The sequence below is a fragment of the Cupressus sempervirens genome, chromosome 3 (assembly GCF_028749045.1).
Source record: "Cupressus sempervirens isolate cs-2001-9-10 chromosome 3, ASM2874904v1, whole genome shotgun sequence".
NCBI lineage: Eukaryota > Viridiplantae > Streptophyta > Pinopsida > Cupressales > Cupressaceae > Cupressus > Cupressus sempervirens.
Genome location: NC_143120.1, coordinates 935,273,601 through 935,295,316, shown reverse-complemented (window position 1 = coordinate 935,295,316; position 21,716 = coordinate 935,273,601). Strand labels below are relative to the sequence as shown.

The 21,716-nt window shown below is 35.7% G+C and overlaps 1 protein-coding gene across 5 annotated transcripts in view; it reads left to right on the top strand.

The window, feature by feature from the left end:
- Positions 1-21,716, top strand: part of LOC149569825 (uncharacterized) — a 217,515-nt gene that overhangs the window by 184,389 nt on the left and 11,410 nt on the right. The window lies entirely within an intron of this gene.

The following is a 21,716-nucleotide window of genomic DNA, read 5'->3' as shown; positions in this document are numbered from 1 at the left end:
TGCATTGAATTTCCCACAATACAGAACAAGGCACAGATTTATTTGGCCTTACATAAGGGGGCACTTTACTCATGGTCATTACATATCTATTGTTGAAATTAGCAACTATTTCGTTCACCCTTTTCTTCATTGTTGTCAGCTCATGAAGTGCACATTTTAGATCCACTCATTCTCCATATAAACTTATTCGATGAGCTTGTGCTTCTATTTGGAAAGCTCCTATACTACACTTTTGCACTCTGTTCCAATAATTGCACAAAGAGCTTTATCATGACATTTAAATCTTCTATTTCATAATCACGAGTCACATTGATGGAATGGTCATCTATAGTAGCATTATTGCTTGGGAATTTTGTTACCTTTCCTCGTATCAACATATGCATAATTCTCTTTATAAGTCAACTGACAAATGTGTACCTCAAAAGTTTATAAGTGTCTAGTCATCTAAGTCTCCATAGTTAATAAAATTGTTATTTGATTGGGACAATTGTTGAACGTTGTCATGGTTAGTAACTTAGTACACATATCTTGATGCATTCTTGATATATGTGTTTCATGTATTTAGTCAAATACCTAAAGGAAATGGAGTTTCATCAGGCCTTATGACGCCAGTACTATCTGTGATTAAGAGAATTAAATTGGAGGTCATCCTTGTTACATCCCCTATATTGTGATTTTGAAAAACCATCTAGCTGTTGATATTTCAGGCTAACCTGCAATGGTTGGTTAAATTACTTACTTTTTATTTCTTATGAATAAGAACATTGGTTATTGGTTATCTTCATGTGAAAAAGAAGGTATCGGTTATTCGTTATGCTATTATAAGACTTGGAAATGAATCATCAAATTGGTTATTACTATTAGCTATGATAACTAGATTTTTCTTTTGAATGATATATGCTTTTTATCATGATAGATTTCTTCTTGCAAGAGCGTGACAAGGGTGGGGGGGTGAAGCATTACCAGAGTGAATAGGGCACGAGGGAACCAACCTAACATTGAGCCAATAGATGTGAGTCCTAACAACCATGGCCATTTGAAAATGGGCTAGGCAAGCAAGGGTATACCAAGTGTCCACCATGAGCTGACTAGGCCGTCAAATTTTAAAGACACATAGATATATAAATATTCACTTTGACATTAAAACGAATTAAAAACAATTGTTACCTTTGAGTATTGGGTTGATCTCAAATCCTACTCGTATATCAAACTTGTTTTAGTATAATGGTACCATGGTACTTACATACATTTGTACATGTTACATACATGTATATGTATGTATGCGTGTATTCAAATATGACATATATGTATGTATACATATACTTCAAATTACAACATATGCATAAAAATATGTATATTTGGAATATTACGTGTATGTATGTATATGTGTCAGTAATACATATATATGTAAATAGTACGAGTATCATTTTTTTTGGTTGGTAATAGTTTTTATTTTATTAAATAATATTTTTTTACATCATCATAAATAGACTCTTAAAGATTAGCCTTTCCTTTACATATACACATTCCTTCAAAAAATCTCCTATCTAAGCTTTCTAAAGCTTATACATCTTTTCCCCTAAATTCTAACTTCAAATACATTGTTTTCAAATTCATCTTTGGTTTACATAAAAAGAAAAGAAAACAAAAACTTTTTGCCATCTGTCCTTCTGTTCTTTCTCCATTTCTTCCACTTGCAGCTCGCATGCATCTCCATCTCATCCATGAGGCTTATCTGCATTTTACTAAGTCTTTGATTCTTTTGCCTCTGAAAAAAACCAGCCAAAAAACGTCTCCTTGTTTCTTTTTGAACTACATCACCCATAAACTGCATAAAATGAGACAATCCTAGAGTTGAGTTGTAGAAAATATTGTTGATCGCTTTCCCTTAATCAGGTTCCTTGTTGGCTTTTTTGTGCTTTTGAAAGCCAAAAACAAAGACAGACAAATTCACCTCCTTTACTGCCCTCTTAACTCATCACTCCTCCACCTTGATTGGAAATTTGACTCGCACCACCCTCCTTTTCCTCCTCCCCCTCACACTCCTCCGCTGCTTCAAATGGGCAATAAAGAAGTCCAAAACCTTCCTTCCCTTCTTTTCATTAAAATTACTAATTTCCGTCGCCAACTTGGCCCAAGCCACTTTGATTTTGGCTTTATAGATATCTTTGTCAACCCCTGTTGGCCACCATAGAAACCCAAAATTTCCAATTTTCTTGCCCTCCTCTATGTTCTCATAGCATTCACTATAGTCAAACCCTTTCCCTGGCCATGCCCACTCTAGTAGGGAATCAATTCCCACAATCAAGTCTGTTGGAAACTAACTCTTCATAACCCATTCCACCTCTTCCACGGGACATGCTATCTTCAAGCCCCATGCGATTACTATCGCCGCTATATCGGCATTGATCTTCCAATGGTGAGAAGAGTTTTGAAACAACTTCTCCATCGTCTCCTTCATGACATCTACTACACCTGGCGATGGGCATTTAAGCAACAATTTCAGCCGTTTATTCTGCACCGGGCCAAACAGAGCTTTCTGCTGCCTGTTTGTTTTAAAAGTAAATGTCACTTCCATTCTTCTTGTCTATTCAATCACTTTCAACTCTATATGATTTACCATTTAGACTGTTAGAAAATCCTTTTTTAACTTTGCTATATAAAGCCTATCGATAGTCTCCTAACTTGTAAAACGTCCCATCGTCACTCCCAAAAAACATGCTTTTTCCTGCTTTCGCATCCTCTCATGATGAAAACATTTATTACAGATTTTCCAAATCTATTCAACAGCTTTTTTGACAGTCCTTTATGATGTCAATCACCTTACGATCGCCTCTATGCTAAAAACATAAAAACTCATAAATGCCTTAAATTAAATTCACCAATTCCATCCCAACGGCCACACATTTCAAAAACTAACTTGCAGTCCTCCATTAAACCTACAGCCCAAGTTGAAATGGTGTCTGCTACTCTGTTAGCTTCTCTATAGACGTGACAAATTTGAAATTGCTCAAAGGCATTTGACTCTTCATTTATACACACCAACAAATTTCCTAAGTACCATGCAGAAATTGAATTATTTCTAACAGCTTGCACTTCAACCATCGAATCCCCTCCTAAAATTACTTTACTTCCTCCAACCCTTTTTGCACATTTTATTGCCAAGAGTGCAGCTTGAAACTCTGCTTCATTATTTGTTCCATCCAGTAACCTTAAAGTGCCAAAGGCCGTTGTCACCCCTAAATGATCCCTAATAATGCATCCTGCACTTGATTTTTTGGGGTTTCCCTTCGATGCCCCATTAAAATATACTTTTATCCATCCTTTTGCTGGAGCTTCCCACTTTGCACCTTCCCTCTTATTTTCCTTAGAAGTAGATTTCCCCTTCGCTCCTGCTGTTGGTTCCCAAAACTACAGATTGGAATCCTACGAGCCTTTCGTGCTTGATGTTGGGATTACCAACTGGTTAAGGCCAACTTGACGAGATTGATCGACGTGATCTAAATCTCCTGCACTTCTGGCTCTTTAAGACCGAGGTGGGTGTACCTGATCCTGGACGAAACACTTAGATCCAAGACACTTAAAATAGATCAATTAGAATGCAAATGCAATGAAAGCTTTCAAAACGACAAAAACTATAGAAAACTTTAAGATTGCAAATTACGAATTAAAATAAAGTAAATAATTGTATAAATGTTTTTTAAATAAAAGCTATTATTACAGATGATTGCAACGAATGAATATATTAATTCTTCGATGGAAAGAAAATGAAACAGTTGCCAGCATATGGATTATAAATCAGGAGTAAAAGACCAGTGCCTAATTAAATGGGCAATCAGAGTCAACATTATTAGTTGAAACATACAACTTTATAAAGTTCAATATATTAAACTATAAATAATTTTAATAATTCAGACGCGACAGATTAATTATATGAAAGCAATTTAAATTAGTCTAAAATGCACTTTAACTCCTGCGGAGACAAATTAGACATGAATACGGAAACAATAAAGTATTTCACAATATTTAAGTTTATCTAATTTAAAATGCAATAACGACCCAGTCCACTTATCCAAATATTAAAATATTTATAGAAAATAACAAAAAACATTTATAAAGGACATAACTAAATAAAAATTTAAAACTCTAATGCAAATAAATTAAATAAATACTTCTTACAGACTGTGCTAGAAATAAAAATTATACGTAGAGACACTCCTCACGAATGATCAATCTACTACAAATTTCAATCCTGGACTCGCATACAAATTTGCTCGATAATTCAAAACCTAGAAGCTTTGTTCAATTGCTCATTTTCTTCGCCAAATAAATAATATAACATATCATCGTGCATTGGATAGATAAAATTTTTAAAAAATAAGAATGAATATGAATATCGTCTTCCCGCTTGTAAGATTTTACATCTTATATTTATAATGTGCGGAGAGGTATGTCCTCAACCATCGCACCTCTTCCTAACACATACCCACCAATATAAAAATTTAATATAATCCTTATTAGAAATAATTGGTGGTTTAACAAAATTTAGGCCTTGTATTTTATCAGGCTTTTATTATTTTCAAATCCTGGCTAAGACTATAGTCCAAGAAAATGAAACCTTTGAAGAATTTCTGGCGGGATGCTTTGAAATTCGGATATTTGGATCTCTCCTTCGGCGATGTGGAAGTTCAATATTTTAGGACGTAGGGCACCATTTTCCCTCTCGAAATCATGCTTATTACCCACAGGTTTGGCAGCCAAGATCCACGCATATACATATTGCCTCCGCTTAAGAAAAACTCCGCTCCTTATTTGCGTGTATTCTCCTTGCTTGACTTCTTCATTCGCATGGACCATATTCTTTATCGCACACCTGTCACAAAGCATATACAAAACATTTGTAAGTAAATATACAAGTAAATATTTCATGGGAACTATTTACTAGAAGACTTTATAGTTGCTGTTGACGCTAGTGGTTGTTTGAAAATATCGAGCCACTCTCTGCCAAGCAATACACAAGTATATCCTCTAGTGATCAGCGCACAAGGCAATAGGAAAAATATTCAATAGTTTACGCCTCCACCCAGGCTCATACACACATGCCTTCCTTTGACTCTTGGCACGAATATGTTCTTCATACTGCTGTGTATTCTCTGTAAATGTTATGATATCCAACAACATTGTATATTGAAAAGGGATAAAATGATGCCGTATTCTGAAACTTTGCTCTTTCATTGTCTCAACAATAAACACAACTACATGCTAGTATGCACAATTTGCAATCTGGGAAAATTCTTTGCACATATAAGGCATATTGTGTTCGGTATTGTGTTCTATATATTCTAATGCATAATCAGAACTGGTTTATCCATTCTCCTTTCGGAGATGTTGTGGCTTATAGAAAATGTGCCCAAATGATTTGAAATATATGCAAGTTGAATGAATGATCTTCCATGAATATCTAAACACAGAGGTATGTGAACAGCATGGCTAGGAGTACATCACAGTCACACAAAAGCCTTCCTCATTCTGAAAACTAAAAAATGCTATCAATTTACCACACTTGTGGTATAAGGCTCCTGAAGATTACACTTTTATTTCAAATTTTTACTTGACTGGGTGACAAAGGATACATTCCCTTTCTGTCTTGCATATGAGGTGTATTCCTGGCAATATCTCTGAAAGCTGCATTATAAAAGAAGGCATTCTGGATCGATCTGTTATATTGACTTCACAAGTTCACTCCATTTAAATAATTAAGTCACTCTTATTCTACACCTCCTCCAATTTATGGAATTATATAATAAACAATAAAACTGAATTACACAGTCTTGTAATCAGTAAGGCAAAAATATGGTGAATGCCTCTGGGTCTTTGTTATAAAGCTTGTAAAATTGACTATCCTGTAAATAATCATTTCCTTTGGTAGATATGCTCATTGCTGTTCTCAATCCCTATTTAAGCTTAACTTTCTCCATAGCCTCTACTGCATAATAATTATCCAATAATGAAAGGTACTGCTTAATGAATGCCCAGGGCAAGTATCGATGCTTTTCTTTCTTTCCTTTTTTACTCCTGAATAAGACAAACTCAACAGTCATGAGCAAGAAGTCAGTAGGTCTTCATATTGTTATTGGTAGCCCACCCTTTCATGTATCAAATCGCAAACTAGATGAAATATATGTACAGGTTCATAATGAAAATGTGTACAATTGGAAGCACAAAAATTGGGTTCCATCACCTGCAGCCCCAATTTTCATCCCAGGCCACATTTTTTGAATAGCTCTGTCATAATTCATAAACACACATTTTGACATATTTTTCCTAAACACTGCAGCATTTACAACTTCTTCAATTGAATAATCTATCCTTTTCAATAGCTGGTCAATTGTCTCTGTCAATTCTTGAAAAATCCTTCTATTCCTTTCCTTCCACACTTCCCAAATGACAATTAAGGGGCTCACTTGCCATATACATTCAAATAAATTTCTCCTTCTCATTCTTGGTGACGAAATAAAGAAAGCCTTAAGAGAGGGACTCCAAGGTCCAAGCCAACCCAATTTTTCCTGAAGACAACTTCAACATTTAGCTACAATGTCACAATTCAACAACAAATGATTAGCATTTTTTTTTCAGCTACCATGATCAACGCTGTCTTGCACTTTATCTTTGAGAGGCCACTATGCTTCATGATAGCATGATCTAGTCACTGCTTCCACTTCAACACTCATCTACTCAGCTCATTACTACCTTTTTCACACCATTATCTCCTTTGCGTGGTGTGAAAAGGCCTTCTAGCTCCACTAGATCTATTAGACATTCCAGATGCGTTAGATCCCGTACCAGCTATTTGCACCAGTGACACTCCTCTATGAGTGGCCATAGACAGAGCAGGGCCTTTGCTCATCGACATGCATATCATTCAGTGACTGATTTCTTTTCGCCTAGAAATGACTCCTAGTCTCTCTCTGGGCCTCCTCTCTGGTTCTTTGTCTGCTTTCTCTTGTTGTTTGTATTTATATTCGGACACCTTTGTGTGCTCCTGCTGCTGTTAGCCTCATTGTTGTAATCCTCCAGTCCCATTGACCTTTGTTGGTCTTTTGTTGGACATTAATATCATTATGTTATCTTATCTTATCCTCCCTTCCACACACAACACATTTTGTAGGACCTTGGAAGCCCAATTTCCTTCTTCTATCCCCTGTTAGGATTTTGCCTTGTATTGCTAGCCATGAGAAAGTTCCCGCTTTTGGAAGTATTTCTTTACTCCAACATAAATCCCCAGCTTCAAAACACTCTTCCTCCTTATTGTCAATAATTTCATAGCCAAGTTTTACTAAAAACTTTCTAGATACAACAACACACCAACTTATCCTATCTTCTCTATTAATTATGCACACCTTTCTTCTATTAAAAATTTCCCTTAGAGATTGTTGCTGTCCTTTAGAGAGACCCTCCACTCTCCAATCTTTCCACTCCCACCTTTTTCCCAAAGATTCCCTCCACTTCCACAACATAGTTTCTAACTTTCCTACCACATAAATCACACAATTTCTGTTTCAGCTCTATATCTGCTTCCTCATCATCTAAAGATTTATTACCATTCTACGAGTCCTTCCAAAACTTTGCCCTATTACCATCCCCTATGACCCATGAAATATGGTCTGTTATTACATGCCTGCATGAAAGAATAAAGTCCAAGATTGCTGAACCTCTAATTGGATTTTAAATTGTTAAAATCCTTATATTCTCATTAGAGCCTAGATATTTCGCCTTGAGGATCCTAATCCACAATTGAGCTCCATCATTTTCCATTTGTCATACCAACTTTGCCCCTAGGGCAGTGTTCATAGTGTTCCAATCTCTAATTCCAGCACCTCCAAACTTTTTTGGTCTACAAATTTTTTCCCACTTAAGTAATGGACATTTTTCTCTTACCCCGCACCACTCCAAAAGAACTTCCTCATCTACTTTTCCACTAAATTAATCACCTTCTTTCGGATTTTTAAACACATGATAGAGAAAATAGGCACCGTTGAGACCACCGATTTTAACATCAAAATTCTTCTTGCAGAAGACAGCCATTTAATATTCTCTTTTGAAACTTCAGCTTTTAACATTAGATTTTTCCTTTCTGTAATACAAGTGAATGCACTCCAAAACCTCCTTTGCTAAAGCCCCCTCCCCTTCCTCCATTCTTCCTCTTTGTTTGGAAAAGTCTACCTCTTCTTTCTTAATCATCTTTGGATCACTAATCACTACTCCTTCCGCATTATTAATAGGTAAAATCTTGTTATGAGCTCTTCTTATTTTAACTGAGCTATGGAAAAACTTTGTATTCCTATCCCCTTCTTTGAGCCAAGTTTCTTTTGGTTTCTGTCTCCAGAATACTTCTTCTCTCATAAGGATTTCATCATACTCTATTTTCAGCCCCTTTTCTTCTTGGAAATCCTCCTCCTTCATTCAAAGTTTTAAGTGCTTCTTCTAGTTCACCTTTTCTTATAAATATATTTTGGAAAGACTCTCCATTCCAAACTTTTAACTTCCCCTTTATATGTTGTAGCTTCTTGAAAATTTTGAAAGCCTTATTTCCTTCCCATTTAGGGGCCTCAACCCACCATTTTTCCACAATCTCCTTAAACCCATCTGCACTTAGCCACAGTTTCAAATTTGAAAGGACATCGGTCAGGAGCTAAGTCACAAGGTTCGGATTCAAATTCAAGTTCCCCGATCATAAAATTCAGATGAAATTCGCCAAGGGTAAAAATCAACATTAAAGTTAACTCATATAAATTTATTTATTTTTAAATATAAGTAATATATCCATAAAATCATCAAAATATTTTGACATTGCTAAATAATTAAACTAAATAACTCAATATTATTTTAAAATAAAATAATATTATTAAAACATTTTTATATTAAATATCATAAAATTCGGATGGAGTTCGGAAAGGGTAAAAATTTACAGAAATTCGAACTTCATGGATGAAATTCGGTGTATCCTGTGACCTAGGTCAGAAGCACATTCTTCCTAAATTCTCGGGCTAATAAGGAAGTGATCCGAGCCATAAATAGGCAAAATTTCAGTTTCAACTGACCAGTCCACCTTTATCCAGTCCCCCCCTAAAAGGAACCTGTCAAGTTTTTCAGCAATGTTAACAAACCCTGGCCTCCTATTGTTCCAAGTAAAATCCCCCTGTCTAAAGGGAATATTAATAAGACCATTTTGCATTACAAAGGTCGAGAAATCCTCTTGTTTAATCGATCTCCGTCCTTTTCCACCTTTTTTTCCTTCGGGTAGATGATAGCATTGAAATCTCCCCCTAAAATCATAATTTCATCTTGTAGAATTTCCAAAATCTCTGTTAAAGTCTTCCATAATTCTCTCTTTTCTCTGCTCTGAACTGGGCATATACATTAAGAACATTAAATTCATATCCTAATTGTTTTGAAGAAACCTTCATCCACTGCCAATTTTGACCCATTTGCAGTACAGTTCCAACCACTGTCTCTTGATTCTATACAATACAAATCCCCTCGAGGCTCCCTCTGCTGCCACCCACTCACTATTCCATCTACTAAGCTTCCGCTTCACCCCATCCAAACCTTCCAACTTTATCTTTGTTTCTTGCACTAGTACCACATTCGGTTTTGCTTGATCAAGGCCCCTCATGATCAAGCACATTTCGTCAGGGGCATTACATCCCCTGACATTCCATTAAAGGATCTTCATCCTTTCCAAGAGGGGTTCTTGCCCCTTCCCATTCTCAATTTACTTTGACCCCTTGCACTTCCTGCAATTTGGATTACTGCATTAATGGTTCTTCCCCTTTTTTGGCTCTCCCCAATATGAGCTTTATGTTTTTTACTTTCTGTTTTTTCTATGGTTCTTTTTTCTTTAATGGCCATAGTCTTCTCCACCCCAAAAAAATCATCTTCCCATTCAGCTTCCCTATCATAGTCTTCCTCATTCAAGCTTTCCTCCAAGCTTGACTCCCTTGATCTACCTTTCAAGTTTCTAATTGGAGAGATTTCAATGTCCTTAAAACACTCTCCCATCCCACTTTCTATTTCTCCTTCCAGACTGGTCATATACCCTTCATTTTCCTCCCATTCCCTTTGTGTTTCCTCCAGCCTTTCAGAAATCACTACCTCTCTAATCTCTTCTTCATGAGACATTTGGGGTCCTTCGAGGTCCTTACATCCCCTTTGTTCACCCCCCCCCCTCCCAGGAGACCTGCAAACAACACCATCCTCCATAGCTGGCCTTTACCTTTGTTCCCTGATTTCGTCACTATCATTTTAAAACCCTCCTCTACTGAACCTCACTCCCATCCTTTTCTTTTTGTAGTTTCTTTTGTGAGCTACTGCATATTCCATCCACAATGGCTTTCTCCTGTGCTAATTCTAGACTCTCAAATAACCCATTCCCTTTTTCTTGATAGTTATTTGCTCTCATTTTTAACATCATTTCATTTTCCACCTCTTCATTATCCCTTTTCAAGAGATTTTCTATCACCTCCTTCTCCTCTTCCCTTATCCTAGCCATCTCTATAACCTCCTAGAGTAACCTTTCCTCTTCTTTACCTTTATGATGTCCTTCTTGCTTTCAACTTTCTGAATCATGTTCCTCACATAGACAGAACTCGCACACCATCAACCCTTCCTCTAAAGACACTAGATGTCTCCAAACTCCCCCTTCAATAAAAATCTCAACCATTTCAGGAATTGGATGGCAGTCATTCCACATTATGCAAATTCTTGGGAACATTTGAAGAGTTTCTTTAGCCACCATTCAACCGCCTTGATAAATGTTCCTAGCTTATTTCCAATCGCTTTATAACAGTGTTCCTGTAAATATTTCTGAGGCAAATTTCTAAACCCCACCCATAGAGGAAGTTCTTTTATTATTTCTTTTGTTGGATCAAAGTTTGGGACCCATTTTTTCATGCAAAACCAAAATCCATCCAGAAAACATGGCCCACTATTCAAGATCCAATCCCTATCTTGAGCTATTTCCACTGTAACCATACAAAAGTCATTTTCTAAAGTTTTAAAATCATTCACATCTCCCCATTTCTCATCACACCAAGTTTTAATCTTACCTAGTGTTGGCCTTGGTCCTCCCCATTTCAAGAAAAAGGCATTTTTCTCCAAAAAGTCTTTCTTCTCCTCCATCGAGCCGCTATCAAGCACCACCCTCTCTACAGTACATCTAGTCATTTGTTGTTCTTTGATCAATAGCTTCTCTTGGTTTTCCACAATCAGTGGTTTTCTCAATCTTTTATCTATATTTTCAAAAACCACTTTCCCTTCAAGATTTACTGATGTGAATCTTTGCATAGGGTGGCTTCTCAAGCCATTTAAATTCTGTCTCTCTTCCATTTTTCCATTTATCACCATTGTGCTATCCCACTTTTTTTCCATCCAAAGCTTTCTTGGTAGTTTCTTCTCCCATCCTACCATCTCCCATTCCTATTCCCCCAGTAGATCCTTCATGTCTTTTGAATGGCTCTATGCCCCTTCCAAACCGACCAAACCTTTCATTTTTTCTGTAATCCTTAGTAAACCCTCTTTGAACTCCATTTCTCCAGTGTTCCGCCATTTTTTAACTATATTAAATTAATAATATGAGTATCATTATAGTAAAACATAAGAAGCAATTTATTATTTCCATCTTATGTCAATTGAATTATTTCTTAGAGTTCATCGGTCTCTTAACTTTTTCAGTCTTGCATTTTCAAACCAAGAATGTAACTTGGGCACCACCTTTCAAGTTGCCCAGCACGTAACTCCTCCTAGCAGCATTATAATTTTAAATAAGCATTGCTTGAGAAGACAAAAAATTTACATAGCCATTCTAAGTTTATTCATTCTTCTTTTCTTTATGCCCGACAGATGTAGTAGTGACAATAAAGATTGAAATACATTTTTTTCTAAGGAGCCATTCAAGACTAGTCTCCGACAATTTGTAACTAGCAATTGAGAATTAGATGCACCTCCTTGCACTATCAATCTGCTAGGTTGTATATCTCTTATGCATTTTATTTCATTCTAATCCTAGTTAGCTCTTCAATTGAGCTACCTATGAATGGAAGATTTTAAATATATTTGGAACCTTGCCACTCGGATTAGAATCCATGAATGTATGATCACTTAATGTTCTTAAGCTTTTTGGTCTAATAAATTTTATGATCAAAACTGATCGAATGATTTTTGCATGTAGTTGGTCTGGTATAGTATTAAATAACATGCTATCTATTGATCTTTTCTTTCAAGAACATAAATAACCTAGGAACTGCCCAAGACTGTATGCTCTTATACAGGGGTATAATGTGATATGCCTCTGAGATAAGATGTAGTACCTTTACAGTATGATAATGTTTTCATTGTATGTCATGATAATTATTCAAAAATTATGGACAACCACACCCGAGATCATCAAGGATGACCAAGCATGGTCGAGATAAAGGGTGTAGGCTGATATCAAAGGATTGGGAAAAATCCTTGCAAGTCAATAAGTGAAAATCAGTAAACAAACCAAGCATTTAAAGAAACATAAGAAACTTAATTTGTTGACCAAGTCTTCTCATAGTGGGCAATAGGGTAATAGTCTTGTTTGTCAAGTCAAGAGGTGGGTGATCGGGTACGAAGTGCCCATGTAAATTCCTAGCCAGGGTAGGCTAGTGGCTAATGTTGCTGCTATGATCATTAGAGGTCAAGATAGCTTGGAGTTGGATAGGCTAATGGGAAGGACTCTACAGTCTAGCCGGTTGTATAGTTGACATTCTAAAACCAAGATATGTTCAAGTGGTAGGATGAGGTGATGTTACCGTGCTTGATCATGTGTAGGGTAGGTCTATTCTCAGTTGAGAGTGAGAGGGGATATGTTTAGTCCATGGTTGGGAGGTTAACCCTCTAGCAATGCTTCTCCTCTTCACCAAATGCGAAGACTTGCACAAGATAGATCAAGACTGCATTGTTAGTCATTATGGTTAGCAGGTATCTTTCCCCTTTAATTGTTTATTCAAGTTCAATTAGTTACAAAATTACTTATGTCACTATTGCTTTTACTGTCTTTCAGATTCCTAAAGTATTGTTCAATTGTATCAAGTAGGAAGTGATCTCTTTCTCTCTCTCTGTCTCTCTTTGTCTCTCTCTCTCTATCTATCTATCTCTCTATATATTGGTTAGTTATGATGACAATTTATAAATGCATTAGTTAGATAATGATTTCTCAATTCCATTTGTTAGTTAATGCAATACCTGAAAATCAGTTAATGAGTTATAACTGTTAATCCCATGCATGTGAATATGCAAACTTGCTGATTTGGATATTAAATGAGATGGTAAATATAAGGGTAGAAAAATTGGTTGTTATATATGGTATTTGAGGTCTAGGTTTGACATTGAACCTTGGGCTCATCATTGTCGTTAAAGCTGAAATGTAATGTTTGAATGAGAACAGGATGTGAACCAGTATGGTACCTCGGAAGAAACTCCGCATCCTACTCATTTCTTTTCAATTAAGAACATGCCCAAATATGACTACTCATGTTGCTCCATGCCCAGAGGTAATGAAACACCAACCCATGCTTTAGTTAGAATCAGAAGGAAGACTCAGATGGACTCTTGCCAGGAGGGCAATCATGAGAACAAAACTCGTCCAAATTTGGAATGCAAAACAAAGCAACCCACTTATGATATAGCATGCACCTTGTAGAGGGTAGGATAAGCCCAAGGAAGGAAACAGACAGGATACCCAGGGATAGGGTGTCTGATTTTCTTGAGAAGTCAAGCGAGAAGAAATTTGTACCCTCAATAGAGAGTGAGTTTTGTAAATAAATGTGGTTGCAATTCTAACAGAAAAATCTATATCCTATTCATTGTAATTGGTGGGAACTAATGACATTTCGTACTTGTTCTTTTCTTAAGAAAACAACTATTATCACTTCTTTCTTCCAAATGCTAAACATATCCATGTGTAAGCATATTATTGACAAATGAATCAACTATATTTATGGAAACCTAAAATGGAAAATAGTGAAACTCACAACAATGACATTGTGCAGAATGAGAGATCTACAAAGGTGCACTCTTGGGGTTCCTTGGACCAACTGGTCCGAGTCGCACTTGACACCCAAACCACAATGGAGAAAATGGAAAAGAGGATGAATGACTTATTAACCCAACTTGGGGAAGGGATAGAATACTCATTCCTCACGTCATCCTCAAAACGAGCCAGAACTGTTTGCCCACAGTGAACAAGAAAATAGTCCCCCTCCAACACAGTTGGAAATTCAAAAGAAAAATCAATTAGCCAATGAATTGTTTGTCATTATGAAGAAGATTAAGCCCCCTAGATTTTTAGGATCTGAGTCTGGGGATGTTGCTAAGGAGTGGTTAACTAAAATGGAGAAGTATTTTGACATTAGAAGTTTTTCAGAATTGTTGAAGGCAGTTTGGGGAACCTACCAGCTTACTTGGGAAGCTATTACGTGGTGGGAAAATAGTAAATTGCAATTGAAGATTAAAACCACTAACATCACATAGGATAAGTTTGTCACTATCTTTAAGAATGGATGGTTACCCCAATCCTTCTATGATTAGAAAGTTTTAGATTTCCGAAACCTTAAACAAGGGGGCCTTACAGTGAACGGATATTGGGAAAGATTCACTTGACTGCTGAATTATGTTCCTACTTGTTAGTAGGATGGGAATTTCAAGGTCAGAAATTTTTTAATGGGGTTGAATAACAAAATAGGAAGAGCCATAGATGTGTTAGCACCCAGAACCATGGAGGAGGCCCTTGAGAAGGCCATTTGACAAGAACAGAAGTTAAAGAAGGATGATTTCGTCCATGATAATAAGAGGAAGGCCAACTGGAGCCACCAAGTGTTTTAGATCTCCAAAATTGTTAAGTAGATTTCCAAAAAGCATTGGATTTGTGGCAACTTCCTGAATTGTTGAATATGCAAACCAGTCAAAGGCTCAATTCGACCAATTGTTGTTTGAGTCTCAGGTAGACTTTCCAAACTTCTCCATTGAGGTTAACTTGTATATAGCACCTCTGGGGTCCTGATTTTATCATAGGGATAAATTGGCTTAGCGAACATAAGGCGAAAGTGGATTGTCTGGCAAAGACAATAGAATGCTTAGATGACCAAGGGAATCTAGTAAGCATTTAAGGAATATTACGTGGAATAAAAAGACGTCAAATATCAGCCATGGAACTTAAGAGGTGTAGAAAAAAAGGGTGTGAAATCTATGCAGTAAGAATAAAAGATCTAAGGGAAACCTAGGAAAAAGCATATAAAGATGATCACATTCTAGAGAATGGTGAGATTAGGGGACGAATGAAAGAATCCTTTGCAAAGAGGCACCCCTATCTTAAGGACTATCAAGTTTTTTCCACAAGAATTAGCTGGCCAACCCCCTTCTAGGATATTTGATGTTACCATAGACTTGGTACTAGGAGCATAACTGTAATTTCCCCATCTAGAAGATATCATTAATTTACTCAACAATTATAAATTAACACTTCAAGTTATTATTTCTCAAGTTCATAATTTTGTATATAGCATTTCATATTCCATAATTGATATTTCTCTCTTGACCTTCATGACTAAGTGCAACTAGTTTTCGTCATATATATTCATTCTCTTGAAAGATCGCTCTTTAGAATTTAAGTGTTTCCTATTAGAGATCTCAGATAACCATATAATGGATGCTCCATCCACAATAGACTAATATATGTTTCTTACCCTCACTTGACGATGAATATTCAACATATATCATGTATCTAATCCTTCCATATAATTATATTCCATTTCTTCCTATAGTCTCCTCGATGTGCTTTGGTTAATAGCCTCTTCCCATTCAAACATTACTGAGATGGACTCTGTATTCCTTGATTATAATATCAAGAGACTCTTTGTTTTTATATATGATAATCATTGTGATGGGAGTTTGTGCACTCCATTGGTGGTGACTTGTAATTGATAGTCCTCATTTGATAATCTCTGCATGGTGCATGATGGGAGGTGTTTAGTTGCAAGAGTTTTGATTCCCCCTTTCTATACTTGCAGTTCGATACTTAAATCATTTCTATAGAACCACCTCATTCCTCTTTCGCTCCCCGTCCTAAGTGTTTCTCCTTGACGATGTGAGGATTTTATGTACTAAGATTAATTGATATCTGCTTCCCATGACATTCTTGATAAGTGAACTACCTTTTCCCATGAATCCCCGTGAATATGTGCATTGTGAAATATACATAATGCTAGTCTTGACTTGGATATCTATAAAAAATCTTTAATCCCCATCTATATTTTCTACTATTCTCTTGGTCGGTTCTACAAGTAAAGAAGTACATAAGCCTCTTTCTCCTTTCATGGGTCTATTCATGGAAGAGTTTGTTAAAATGATTTACCAATCGGTGTTGCCGGAATATGTAAAGTTCTTCCTAAAAAAATCACCCTTTTTTGGTGAAGAGAGATCAATTGCCTCCTTAAACTTGCGAATGGACACGATGCATCCAAGAGGCATATCCGTGGTCTCTTTCTAACACCTGTTTGTTACCAAACTTAATCGCTTCTCCTAATCTTCTATGGAATGTTCATAATTTAAATATGATGTATCCTTGTACTTATCCTCTCTTGTATTCGAATGGTAACCAAAGATTTCTCTCAATCAATGTTGATCACTGCATGTTATGTCACTTGGAGTTAATTTGAATAAGGTTGCTTGAATGTAATTGCAGCTGAAGGAAATCAACATTTAAATATTCATGTTGCTGTTGTTTATTGCTTAGTATATTCTTGTGCATGACTGATCATATGATTAGTCATTTCTCTTACAGTTGAGCATTCGATGCTATAGTCATAGTCTCTGGTCATTCCTATCAGCCCTCAAGTGTTACATTACTACTACTCAAAGATCTCTTCATAAGGTAAATCGTATTGAATTTCCTAAATCATTTTGAGCAATATATTCATCTCTATTCTTTATGGACCAAACACTATAGCCTCATATCTTGAGGAACATTATTGGATTTGTGAATGAGTTGATTTTGGGTTTGACCCGATAGTCCACATTAAAGATGATAGTTTCTAATTTTATCATGGTCTGTTCCAACTTCCAACCCTTAATAATCGATTTATCATTTATAATATTATTAATATATGTTCTCTTCTTTTTTTATCTTTTTATATATTAATAATTATTTAGATAAGTATAATTGTATAAGTCATTTATAATAAAAATTATTACTTACCATTTCTAATGATGATTATTATTATGTTTATCTATATTAAATTATTATGTATTTATATATTCTTTTAGTATACAAATAGTACATAATCATAATTCATATTGTTTTTTTAATTATGCAATCTTCTAATATTATTTTATTATTTATTATCATCTACTTATTGAATCCTTTTCTTTTTGAAGAGAACGTCAAAAGTAGGGATATGACAAGAACCCATATCAAAATCACCATACAGAATGACAACTACATAACTGATGGAGTCATAAGTTTAGTTACAACAATTGTTGGATAAAATGCTCATTCGTCCTAGCATCTCTCCTTGGGGAGCCCTAGTGTTGTTTGTTAAGAAAATTGACGGAATCATGAGGCTATGCATAGACTATAGGATTCTCAACAAGGTCACCATCAAAAATAGATACCCACTCCCCTTAGTTTGATGATTTATTTGATCAGATTAGAGGGGTTGTGTTCTCTAAAGTTCATCTTAGATTGGTTTACCACCAACTTTGGATTAAGGAGGAAGACATTCATTAAATTGCCTTCAAGACCCGTTACGAACACTATGAATTCACATTTTTGCCTTTCGGGTTGACCAACGCCCCTGCAGCCTTTATGGATTTTATGAATAGTGTATTCCAGGATTGTCTGAATAAGTTTGTGTTAGTATTCATTGATGATATCCTTAGCTACTCTCGGAATGAGGAGCACCAACAACACTTAAAGATAGTTCTATAGAGGTTGCGTGAGCACAAGTTGTATGGGAAATTGTCTAAGTGCCCTTTTTATCTAAAGGAAATCCAGTATCTAGGGCATATTATATCAGAAAAAGGAATTGCAGCAAATCTCGCAAAGATCAAGGCAATCAAGGAATGGCTGATAACTAAGAATGTGTCATAGGTCAAAAGCTTCATGAGTTTAGCTAGGTTCTACAGGAAAATTTTCAGGGACTTATCTTGGATAGCATACCCCATAATTACCTTGCTGTGGAAGGGTAAGAAGTTTGTCTGGTCGGAGAAATGTAAAGCAACGTTCGAATATTTGAAGGAGAAACTAATTACTGCACTAGTACTCAGGCTACCAGATCACGAGGGTCAGATCATGGCTTTCACCGACGCATCCAAGGAAGGATTGGGGGTGTCTTTGGTCTGCCTCACAATAGGTGTATAATAATCATGCCAAAGGCCATACTCAGGAATAGTGTATTCAATTTAAGGACTATTTTTCCCCACCATGAGGTGCATTTAATTTTGTCAACCCAGGGACTTATACTTGAAATGGTCGGCACAGTATGTGCGCTAGGTTTCTTAATGAGTCATTATTCTTATGCTGCAGGAAAGTAAAATGCAAGGCAAGAACCTACACTAGTGCTGTAGGAAACTAACACACTTAACTCTTTACTGAAATGAATACTGGAAATGCAATTAAATACGAAGATATATTCCAACTCAGTTCATCTACTATAACTATTCTTACAGATGCTGTAGGAATAGTCACAAAGTATGATGCTATAGGAAGGAACTTATAACTTCTATCTACAATACTAAAGATGCTTGAAAACAAATCTATACTACTCTAATCTAATCCACATCCCAAGTGGGCGCCCTTGGTTGGCTTCTGCTAATCTACTAACATAGAATGTAAACCAGGAGCTATTTTATTATGTTCCAGAAATTCATTACATGAGAACAATACATGGAACTGTGAAAACAACTCACTGCAAGAGTCAATAGTTTCTTGTCATAAACTTCCTTCTAACTCCTTAACACTATTGGTCTGATCTCTATAAATAGAAGATTGACGCTTGTTCAGAATCATAAAAGCAAAACAAACTAATTTCAGATCGGCCGGAGAAAAAGGAAGAAAAGAGAACAGCTCAAGGCGGGAATAATAAAGTTTGCACAACCACTTTGTCACAATAATAAATGTAGAGAAATATAACAGTTCTTCATAGCTCCTCCATATTAGTGGCCATGTTCCTTGGTACCATTATGACTCTTTCCACTGCGGCTTAACATCCTTTCTCCTCAAATGCTATTGGTCGTCTTTAGTGTTTCCCTTTGAATGCTTCCGACTATCTTCAGCTCCTTTTGCTAATAGGTTATTTATTATGCAGAGATATTTGCAAATAAGCATTATCAAATTAAATTCAAATATGAGAACACACATTCTGATGGTTATATGAAATACTACATTATATATATAATATTGGCAAAATATAACATACTATCTACCCATAGGCTAATCATCAGTTCAAGTAAACATGAGTTCACAAATGTCTTAGTGGAAGTAAAACAAAGTGTTTAAAACTATCATAAAATAGAGGCAATAATTAGCCTCATCAGTCTTGATGCAAGAGGACCAAGTCATTGCATATGAGTCTAGGAAGTTAAAGAATTATGAAGAAAATTATGCACCACATGACTTAGAATTAACAACCATTGTTCATGCTCTACAAATGTGGAGATGCTATCTAATTGGGAAACCATTTGAACTCACGGGTTGAAGTACATATTTACTCAACCCAATATTAACGCTCGCCAGAAGATGGTTCGAATTCTTAGCAGACTATGATTTTGAGATCAGTTATATCAAGGGGAAGGAAAACTGAGTAGTTGATGCCTTGAGTAGGCGAAGACATATTTGTGCCATAATAACAATAAGTATTGGACTTAAGGAGCAAGTGCTTTAGAATCTACCAAGAGATGATTTCTATAATCAAGTGTGCCAAGCCCTCTGAAGGTATCCTCATGACATCGTATACAAAGGTTACCAAGTTGAAACAAAGGGACTCTTAAGGTATAAGGGAAGGATGTACATACCTAACAATTCTGAAATCCGAAGAATGATTTTGAGGGAAATCCTTGCCGCCCCATACTCAGGACACTTGGGAGTAACAAAAATGTTAGTTGATATGAAACGACTATATTTCTAGAAGGGCATGAAGCAAGAAACAACTAAGTTTGTGAGGTTGCCTCGAATATCAAAAGGTCAAGACTGAGCATAGGTACCCAGCTGGGTTGTTACACCCAAATGAAGTTCCATAATGGAAATGAAAAATAATCACCATGGATTTTATCGAAGGATTGCCTATTATCAAAAACACGCATAACACTATACTCCTGGTAGTAGGTCGATTAACCAAGGTAGCCCATTTAATTCTAGGAAATTTAACTGATGGGGCACCATAAAATGCCTAGAAGTTTGTAAAAGAGATTTTCAGACTTCATGGATCTCTAGAAAAGATTATATTAGACAGAGATGCTAGAATGACATTTAGGTTTTGGCAAACCATGTTTTTAGTATTGTGCACAAAACTAAATATCAATTTAACCTATCATCCAGAAACATATAGCGAGATAGAAAGGGTGAACTAGATACTAGAAGACCTTCTAAGAGTATACTGTATGGATCAACAATACCATTGGGATATGTATCTCCCCTTGGTTGAATTTGCTTACAACTCATACCAATCCGCTATTAAGATGACTGTCATGTCCCCATTTTAAAATATAATTTTAATAATAATTGAATAAATAATGATAAGAAAATCATATTCAAGTATAGAAATAAGAAATAAAAATTACATATATGATACATTATCTAAACAAAATAGATAAGAAATAATATAATATAAATTAACTAAACTTAATAAAAAGTCAAGAGATGTAATAAAAAGACGACTCTTTAAAATTAAGGTATGAAAAGGAGGAAAGTTCATTTTACAGAGTAAGGAAGAGGAGAAGAAGAGAGGAGTTAAAGAAGGATTATTAGAAGAGGAATGAGAAGAAAAAGAGTGACTTTTTCAAATATTTTCAATGATGAAAGGATGTAACTCTTTGAAAGGGTCGTGATTATGAATGGTTGTGACTCTTCAAGAATATTTTAACTATGAAGAGTTGTGACTTTTCAAAAGGATTCTAATTATGAAAGGTTGTGACTTTCTGGTAGTATTGTGACTTTTCAAAGGATTTTGATTATGAAGTGTTATGACTTCTCCAATGGATTGTGATTATGAAGGGTAGTGACTTTTAAAAAGGATTGTGATTCTGAAGGTTTGTAACTCTTTGAAAAGGACATGGAAGATAAATAAAATATGGGAGGATTAAAAACGATTATTCCTAAGAGAGTTGAACTACAAAACCATCAGAGTAGATAAAGTAAAGAAACTAAACTAATAGATATTGAATGTTGGGAATTGGAGTAATATATATTCTATGAAGGATTATAAAATGAAAATGCTAATGGGAACTGAAGGTGTCTTCATTTGATATGTTTATTTCATAAATAAATGTGAATTATTTGGTAGATAAAATTATCAAGATCAAGATTGAGATGAGAACTTTATAGTTCTCATAGATATCAAGTAAGAACTTGGTAGACATCATTCATCACAATGTTGAGTTTCTATTAAGAAAACTCAAAGATTAGAGGGCATTCTTGA